Genomic DNA, 10,023 nt, shown 5'->3' with positions numbered 1-10,023 from the left:
TTGTGGGAACAATGGCGCGGCAAGGGGCGTCCTTTTTAGAGCCACAAGTCCTTTCTTCTGAGACGCTAATTCCACCGAGGCCATTAAGGATTCCTCCGGGGCAATCGTGTGTCCAAAAACCTCGATGGGTTCCTTGCGGTGCTCCTTTTAAATTCTGCTAATGAACCAGCCAGACCCATCTTCCCCATTACACAGTTATTTTTGGATCTGTTCTCCGTGGTACTTTCTCTTTCCTTGCGCCAATCAATGGTCAAATAATATACTGGGGCCGGGTGTGGTGGTGAACTCAGAAGGCTGAGACAGGAGGGTCACGGTTCCCGGGCAGCCTCAGCTACTTAGGCCCTTTGCAACTCAGTGAGACCCTGTTTCAAATTAAAGAATAAAAAATACAACTGGGGGTGTAGCTTAGAGATAGAATGCCCCTGGGTTCTATCCCCAGTACCCCCCCCCCAAAAAAAAAGCTTCATGCTAGTTAAAACACAAACATTTCGGGGGAGCATAGGCATTATAGGAATAATCTGCAAGCATTGATGGGGTTAGAAGAATGCAGATTAAAGCCCTGCGTGGTGGCACTCGCTTGTAATCCCAGTACTTGGGAGGTTGAGATAGGAGGCTTGTGCAGATTTGAGGCCGGCCCCAGCTACTTAGTGAGGCACTCTGCAATTTAGTGAGACCCTGTTTAAATAAAGAATAAAAAAAAATAGGGCTGAGATGCAGCTCGGAGGTAGAACCTGCATGGCTTCAATCCTCAGTACTGAAACAAAAAAAAAAGGATGCAAATTAGACAACACACACGGCATGGACGTTTTTTGGTTGGAACCCTGTGACAAGTGAAGACTGTCACCCCACTGGAGGCCCTGGTTTGTGACAGGTGTTTTCTCCTGGATCCCCGCCCCCACCCCAGCTTTGTTGTGTGGCTTTAAATTCACCAGACCTAGCCAGGCTAGTGGCGCAGGCTTGTAATCCCAGCATTCAGGAGACAGGAGGATCACGGGTTTATAGACAGCTTACATTTAAAGCAAATTTTATTTGTTCTTGTGCTTTATGTGCACCTACAAAACCCAGACCTAACAAATTCAGGTCTGTCACTGGGCATTAGGCAAAATGAAAGTGAGCTTTGGAGTCGGATCTCGGCGGCTGCATCACTGTCAAGGGGAAAATGGGAGGGGACCGAGAGAAGATAAGCCTTTCCCGCCTTCCCCGGGGCCGGGGCCGGGGCTGGCACAGCCATCGGCAGCACTCCTGGGAGAGGTGGGCAGTATAATGGGGTCGCATCCCTCATACCCACCATCTATTAACAAAAACATACTGAAAAGTGCATAAAAGACACCACTGCAGGCTGGAATTTCCCTGGGCCGCCTAGCTCCCATTTTCATAGGTTTGGTGAATTTATTTATGTATTTATTTATCTATTCATTTTCCAGTACTGGGGATGGAACCCAGGGGCAGTCTACCTCCGAGCCACACCCCCAGCCCTATTTTTTAGTCTTTTTATTTTTTATTTTTTTTATGGTTAATCACACTAACCTTTGATAAAATATTGATTGCAATTAGATGAAAATGACCCTCGGTTCTTCTTCCTGGCCTGCACTAGTACCTATACCCAGATAGATACCGTTGCCTTATCAACCCTTACCCCAGAGGATAACTTGTCAAAATCTCAGCTTATAATAACCTTAGTTTTCCTCTCTTTTTTCTTATGATTAAAGAGTCCAGCAAAGCAATTGAGCTGTATATTAATAATAGGTGGTCAACTTAAGGATTCTCTTCACTTATGCCCATTACTCTAGAAAAAAGCCTGCCATGTATGCCTCTACCATTTTGTACTCCATTACGATGTATGACTATGATACATCGACCTATTTATTTATTTAGATAAATTTTTATTGGTGCATTTTAGACATACATCTCAATGGGATATAAATCTTGTGGAGATATGCATGCACACACACCCAATCAGCCCCTACCCAACCCCTAACCCCTTCCCCCCCCACCCCTGATTGAATTGACTTTGATATGTTTAAGTACATCATGTGCTTTAAAGAGTTTCCCTTATCCTCCCTCTTATCCCCTCAGAGAGGTCACCTTTATTGCTCCTCTATAGGGTCCTTTCTTCATCTAGAGTTCCTCCTGTTACCCATTTCTCCCTAGTTTTCGCACACTAGGGAAAGCATCTGATTTCTTATTTTTTGTGACATTTCACCCTAAATGTCATGATTTTGTTCTCCTTTAAGGATGGGCAAAATTCCATTGTGTACACATCCCCTAGTTTTGAAATCCACTCATCCGTTGAAGGCCATCTTGGCTGGTTCCGCAGTTTGGCAATGGTGAACTGTGCAGCTATGAACATGGTCGCTCATACATTAGTTGGTATTTTGGTTTTCATTCTTTTTGGTAGATACCCAGAGGTATAGGTATTGCTGGATCATATGGTAAGTTCGTTTTCCTTCTTCTGGGGATCTTCCATACTGTTTTCCAAAGTGGTTGCATTAGTTTGCAATCCCACCTCAGTAACTTTGACAAGATGATCCACTCACAATTTTTTTAAAATTATTTATTTATTTATTATTTCCAATTATTCATTTATTTATTTATTTCTTGGGCGGTACTGGGGTTCCTGGAAACCCTTCTACCTCTGGGCTACACTTCCAGACCTATTTTATATTTTATTTGGAAACAGGGTCTCTTAAGCCAGCGAGGCCGGCTTCGAACCCGCGCGATCCTCCTGTCTCCGCCTCCCAAGCGCGGGGATTACAAATGTGCGCCACCACGCCTGGCACAACCAATTTTTTTTTTTAATAGAAGTCACTTGAATCTGGGAATCCGCTGAGAGATGAGGTGAAGCAGTGGCAGCTTCTAGTGCTTCCTGGCCGAACGGTTACAGGGACCTGCTGGCCCTTTGCTGTGGAGCAGGCCCCTGTCCCGGCCTCTCTGGCTCCAGTCTCACTAGCTCCAGACCTGACCTTGCCGTGCAGCAGGCTCTGGGCCCGGCCTCTGTGGCTCCAGGCCGGCCTCGCCGTGGTCATTTTATTTATTTATTTATTTATTTATTTATTTATTTATTTATTTATTTTGGTGGTACTGGGGGTGGAACCCAGAGGCTTTCTACCTCTGGGCTATACTCCCAGACCTTTTTTGTATTTTATTTGGAAACAGGGTCTCACTAAGTTGCTGAAAGCCTCACTAAGTAGCTGAGGCTGGCTTTGAACCTGTGCGATCCTCCTGTCTCAGCCTCCCAAGCACCGGGATTACAAGCCTGCGTCACCACGCCCGGCTGTCATTTTATTTTTGAAATGGGGTCTCAGTGATTTGCGAAGGCCTCACTAAGTAGTAGCTGAGGCTGTCCACGAACCACGATCTTCCTGTATCAACCTCCCAAATGCTGGGATTACAAGGGTAACTACAACTCCAGGCTGGTGTAGACTCTTAAGACTGGTTGAGCCGGGCATGATGGTGCACGCTTGTAATCCCAGCATTCAGGAGGCTGAGACAGGAGGATCGCAGTTTGTGGACAGCCTCAGCTACTTAGTGAGGCCCTTTGCAACTCAGTGAGACACTGTTTCCAAATAAATAATAATGGGGTTGGGGCTATAACTCAGAGGTAGAATGACCCTGGGTTCCATCCCCAGTACTGAAAAAAAAGAAAGACTGGTTCGTTGATATGATTCGCTGTCCTTGAGCCTGCCAATCTCCCCGTGCACTGCCAACAGTGGTTTCTGGGCTGACACAGCTGCGAGCTGGAGACCCTGAGAGCCCGGTCTGGGTTCACCTCACCCTGCTGCCCTGGCAGCCATTCTGAGCTGCCAGCCAGCACTTCCCTCACCGCGGCCTCTTGCTTTTACAATTCTTTTGTGATTTCTGATTCTGGGACTGGAGTTTCCCCTCCCCTCCATTTCCAGCTCGAGGTAGGAGCGTCCCCCACGTGTCAGTCCAGCAAAAGGCTGGAGAAGAGCTCTGTGCATGCATTCCAGCTGTTTGCGCTGGGCTGTGTTCGCTGCTTTCTGCAGGGCTCTAGTCTCCACTCCCAGTCGCTCTGGCTTCCTTTTCCCTTTCCCCTGGTAGACCCCGAGGGCCTTCAGCTGACACCTAGAGGCTAGCCTTAACCCTCCTTCAGGGGCAGCGTAGCTTCAGGATGGAGTCTCTGAAGCCTGGTAGGCTGCCTAGGGTTTGAATCCCGGTACATCCTCTAACTGGCTTAGTGACGAGCAAACAACATGCTTTCTCCTTGGTAAACGTAGGGTTGTGCTTCGGTTTGTAAACGGAGGGTGCAGAGACACGCTATAGGAATTAAATGACCAGATATTTGTAAAGCAATAGCGCCCGGCACTTACGAATGAATTCCTATTAAAGTTACTTAAATAAAATAGTAGGTGGACATATTACATAATGAAGCTAACTTTTTCAAAGTGAGTGCAGAGGAACGTAAACCCATAGCTTGCATTCTTTTTTTGTTTTGATTTGTTTTGTTTTTCTTTTCGGCACTGGGGATGGAACCCAGAGACATTCTACCTCCAAGCTACACTCCCAGCCCTATTTTTTATTCTTTATTTTGAAACAGGGTCTCACTGAGTTGCAAAGGGCCTCACTAAGTAGCCGAGGCTGTCCAGGAACCAAGATCATCCTGTCTCAGCCTCCCGAATACTGGGATTACAAGCGTGTGCCACCACGCCCGGCTTGGTTGCTTTCTATTTATTTATTTATTTATTTATTTTGGGGTGCTGGATGCTAGGAGTAACCAAGAAGCTATGGAGTCGATTGCTTAAGAAAGCAACCCACTTCAACCCACCCCATAGCTTCTTGGTTATCCCTAGCTTTCCAGGGAGATGCCACTCCTGTAGCCGCTGACCACCACAGGGTTCAGTGATCTGGGCGGGAGGGAGCCATTCCCACCCTGTCTGGAGGTGGGGGGGAACTTAGGAAGGAGGAATCAGACCTGAATTTCCACTAGGAGGCGCTGCACACCCAGGAAGTGGGTAAGAAAGGCTGAGGCTGGAAAAGTTTCATTAATTTGGAAGACAGGGCCGCACATGCTTGTAATCCTAGTACTTGGGAGGCTGAGACAGGAGGATCACAGCTTTGCGGCCAGCCACAGAAACTTATCCAGGCCCTCCGCAACTTAGTGAGACCCCGTTTCAAAGAAATAAAATAATGCTGGGGGTGTAACTCAGAGGTAGAATGCCCCTGGGTTCAGGCCCCAGTACCTCTCCTCCCCCCACATACACAGAATCATCTGTCTCTCCATCCGTCCTATAAGTAAACATGTTTTTCTGCAAAGGTGTGTAAGATACTACTTGCCCAAAGTAGTTTATTTTCTGGCTGAGCTTGTCACCTGAGATGTTCACCAAGGCCCCTGATAAGCGCAGGGTGGTACGGGTGCCGGGATTGGACAGGGGCATCCATTCTGAGCTACACCTCCAACTATTTTTTATTTTATTTTGTTTTTCAAAACAGGGTCTCACTAGGTTTTCGACAGTCTCACTACATTGCTGTCTTCAAACCTGTGATCCTCCTGGTTTAGCCTCTCAAGTACTGGAATTACAGGCATGAACCACTGTGCCCTTCCCTCCCTTCCTTCTTTCCTTCCTCCCTTCCTTCCTCCCTCCCTTCCTTCTTTCCTTCCTCCCTCCCTCCCTTCCTTTCCTTCCTTCCTCCCTCCCTTCCTTCCTTCCTCCCTTCCTTCCTTCCTCCCTTCCTTCTTCCCTCCCTCCCCCCTCCCTTCCTTCCTCCCTTCCTTCTTTCCTTCCTTCCTCCCTCCCTTCCTTCCTTCTTCCCTCCCTTCCTTCCTCCCTTCCTCCCTCCCTTCCTCCCTCCCTTCCTTCCTTCCTTCCTCCCTCCCTTCCTCCCTTCCTTCCTTCTTTCCTTCCTCCCTCCTTCCCTCCCTTCCTTCCTCCCTCCCTCCCTTCCTCCCTCCCTCCCTTCCTCCCTCCCTCCCTCCCTTCCTCCCTTCCTTCCCTCCTTCCTTTGAGTCTTGCTAAATTGTTGGGGCTGGCCTGGAACCTGTGACTCTTTTGACTCCGCCTCTAGAATCACTGGGATTACAGGCAGGTGCCAGAGCACCTGGCTATAGACCCATTTTTACTGATTAATTTTTAGTCTGGTTATGATTTCTATTTTTCCACTTCCTTAACATACCTGGTAATTTTTTTATCGGGTGCCAGACCCTGGTTTTTTTTTTTTTTTTTGGTGGTACTGGGGTTCCTGGAAGCCCTTCTACCTCCGGGCTACACTCCCAGACCTATTTTTTACATTTTCATTTTAGAAACAGGGTCTCCTAAACCAGCACGCGCGGCTGGCTTCGAACCTGCGCGATCCTCCTGTCTCTGCCTCCCAAGCGCGGGGATTACAAGCGTGCGCCACCACGCCCGGCGACCCTGGTTTTTATATTATTAGAAGTGGATTTTGGAGCTGGGCATAGTGGCACATGCTTGTAATCCCAGTACTTGGGAGGCTGAGATAGGAGAATTACAGGTTCGAAGCCAGCCTCAGCTACTTAGTGAGGCCCTTTGAAACTTAGTGAGACCCTGTTTCAAAACAAAGAGTAAAAAATAGGGCTGAGGGTGTAGCTCAAAGGTAGAATGCCCTGGGTTCCATCCCCAGTATTAAAAAAAAAAAAAGAGTGGATTTTGTTGTGTTTCTTTATTTTTATTTATTTATTTATTTTTGGTGGTACTGGGGTTCCTGGAAACCCTCTTACCTCTGGGCTGCACTCCCAGACCTATTTTTTTTTAATATATTTTTATTTGGAATCAGGGTCTCTTAAGCCAGTAAGGCTGGCTTGGAACCTGTGCGCCACCACGCCCAGCCTCTATTTTCTATTCTTTATTTTGAAACAGGGTCTCACTGAGTTACGAAGGGCCTCACTAAGTAGCTGAGGCTGTCCGCGAACCGTGATCCTCCTGTCTCAACCTCCCAAGTGCTGGGATTACAAGCGTGCACCACCACAGCAGGCTCTTTCTTTCCCAGTTTTTAAATGCTGTTGATAGACTTACCTTATTCACGGTTCATCTTTGTCTGTGGCTTTGCCCCTAGCCTTGTTCACATCTCCTGAAACTCACAGACCTGCCTACTGCTATGAGCATAATAGAAACTGCACACTAGCCGGGTGTGATGGCGCACGCTTGTAATCCCAGCACTTGGGAGGCTGAGACAGGAGGATCACAGGTTTGAAGCCAGCTTTAGCTACTTAGGCTCTCAGCAACTTAGTGAGACCCTGTTTCCAAATAAAGTATAAAATAGGTTTGGGAGTGTAGCCTCTGGTAGGATACCCCTGGGTTTCATCCCCAGTAACACAAAAGAAGAAGAAGAAAAACCCTTTCTTCCCTTCTGTTCTCCAAATATCATGCCAGTGAGGAGGTAAAGAAGAAGTAGGCAAGCCGGCATAGTGGTGCACACTTGTCATCCCAGCATTCGGGAGGCTGAGACAGGAGGATCGCGGTTCGCAGACAGCCTCAGCTACTTAGCGAGGCCCTTTGCAACTCAGTGAGACCCTGTTTCAAAATAAAGAATAGAAAATAGGGCTGGGGGTGTAGCTCGGAGGTAGAATGCCCCTGGGGTCCATCCTCAGTACTGCAAAATTAATAATAATAATAATAATAATAAGGAGGAGGAGGAAGAAGAGGAGAAGGAGGAGGAAGAGGAGGAGGAGGAAGAGGAGGAGGAGGAGGAGGAGGAAGAGGAGGAGGAGGAGGAGGAGGAGGAGACAATGGCAGGTAGTGCCAAGGGCCATGGTAGATAAACCTCATTCCCTGACAGGTGACAAGTGCTAACTTCCAAAGCTTCTGAAAAAGAACCGAACCTCTCAAATGTTAAGTGATAATGAAGTTTGAAGATAATGAAATTAATCCGGGCGTGGTGGCCCATGCTTGTAATCCCCGCGCTTGGGAGGCTGAGACAGGAGGATCGCACAGGTTCGAAGCCAGCCTCAGCTACTTGGTGAGGCTCTCAGCAACTTAGTGAGACCCTGTTTCCAAATAGAAGTATAAAAAAGGTTTGGGAGTATAGCCCGGAGGTAGAAAGCCTCTGGGTTCCACCCCCAGTACCACCAAAATAAATAAATAAATAAATAAATAAATAAATAAATAAATAAGTAAAAAGAAAGGAAGAAAGAAAGAAGTTAAGAGATAATAAAGATCAGAAGCTTCCTGACAGTGACCAGAGCTTCACAGAGCGCCACCTCTTTTGCTGATCAACAATCCCAGGAGAGACTGGAGGATTGGACAGCCTCAGTTACTTAGTGAGGCTCTTGGCAACTCAGTGAGACCCTGCTTCAAACTAAATAATAATAATAATAATAATAATAATAATAATAATGATGATGATGATAATAATAGGGCTGGGGGTATAGCTCAGAGGTGGAATGCCCCTAGGTTCCATCTCTAGTACTGCTAAAAAAATAAATAAATAAAATGAAATAAAAATTTTAAGAAATGAAGGAGGAGGAGGAGGAGGAGGGATTCAGACTACCATCAGCCATTTTTCTTCTTTTTATGACTGTATTTCTTCTTTGGTCATGATCTTGCTTGGATGGCCTGTGACCTAAAAGTTATAAGACTAACTGTTATCAACTCACTCCTCAATACGAAATAATAGAGGACAGAGAGGAAGAAATTAACCAACAAATAGAAATATATGCATAAGTCAAGGGAAAAATATGCCTAGCTCCTAAAAATATCATTTTTAAAGTCTCATTTCTTTTCTTTTTCTTTCTTTCTTTCTTTTTTTTTTTTTTTTTTGGTGGTCCTGGGGTTCCTGTAAACCCTTTCTACTTCCGGGCTACACTCCCAGATCCATTTTTATACTTTTTTTATTTGGAAACAGGGCTCTTAAGCCAGCCGGGCTGGCTTTGAACCTGTGCGATCCTCCTGTCTCAGCCTCCCAAGCGCAGGGATTACAAGCGTGCGCCACCACGCCTGGCTAAGTCTCATTTCTTAAATGATAAAGAGTCAGTAGTTGTTGTTTGTGATTTTGTTTTCTCCCCTCTCTATTTCATATTCCCCATACCCTTGGCAAATACTTCGGCTACCAATGCCTTTTTCTTTTTTTTTTTTTTAACCTGATTGTATGACTTAAACTAATCTTTCTTTCTTCCTTTTTTTTTTTTTTTTTTTCGGTACTAGGGATGAAACCCAGGGGCATTCTGGCTCCAAACTACACCTCCAGCCCCAGCCCTAGTTTTTATTCTTTATTTTGAAACAGGATCTTACCAAGTTGTGGAGGGCTTCACTAAGTAGCTGAGGCTGGATTTGAACCTGTGATCCTCCTATCTCAGCCTCCCAGCACTGGGATCACAAGTGTTCACCATCACACCCAGGTCTTTCTTTCCTTTTCTTTCCTTGCCATTTCATTTTTATTTATTTATTTATTTATTTATTTATTTATTTGGTGGTACTGGGGTTCCTGGAAACCCTTCTACCTCCAGGCTACACTCCCAGACCTACTTTTACATTTTTTTGTTTGGAAACAGGGTCTCCTAAGCCAGCGCGCGCGGCTGGCTTCGAACCTGCGCGATCCTCCTGTCTCTGCCTCCCAAGTGCAGGGATTACAAGCGTGCGCCACCACGCCCGGCTTTTCATTTTTATTTTTATTTTTCTTATAGTGCTAGGGAATTGAACCCAGTGGGTTCTACCACTGAGCCACACCCCTAGTGCTTTTGATTTTCTTTTTATTTTGAAACAGTCTCAGTTACCACACTAGCCTCCGACTTTTGCCTCCCAACTGCCGGGATTACAGGCCTGCACCGCTCGTAAGCAGATGAACCATCCGTGGTCCTGACTGGACTGGACTGCTACAGTCTTCCCTTATCATTCGCTATGGGATGCCAAAGCACTGAGGCACCAGATCCAGAATAAGTGTTAAGTGTGTTAAGGCACCACTCCACAGTGTAATGCAAACAGCCTGCCTGGGGAAGGGCGCTGTACTCGGCCCTGGTTTCTGCGCAGTGTCCATAGAGTGGCCCAGTTAGCCTTGGGGAGAAGAAGTCTTTAATGTACAGCCCATGCCTGACCTCCATCCCTGCATTTATGG

The sequence above is a fragment of the Muscardinus avellanarius genome (assembly GCF_963383645.1).
Source record: "Muscardinus avellanarius genome assembly, chromosome: 12".
Classification (NCBI taxonomy): Eukaryota; Metazoa; Chordata; class Mammalia; order Rodentia; family Gliridae; genus Muscardinus; species Muscardinus avellanarius.
This window is presented reverse-complemented; position numbering follows the sequence as displayed.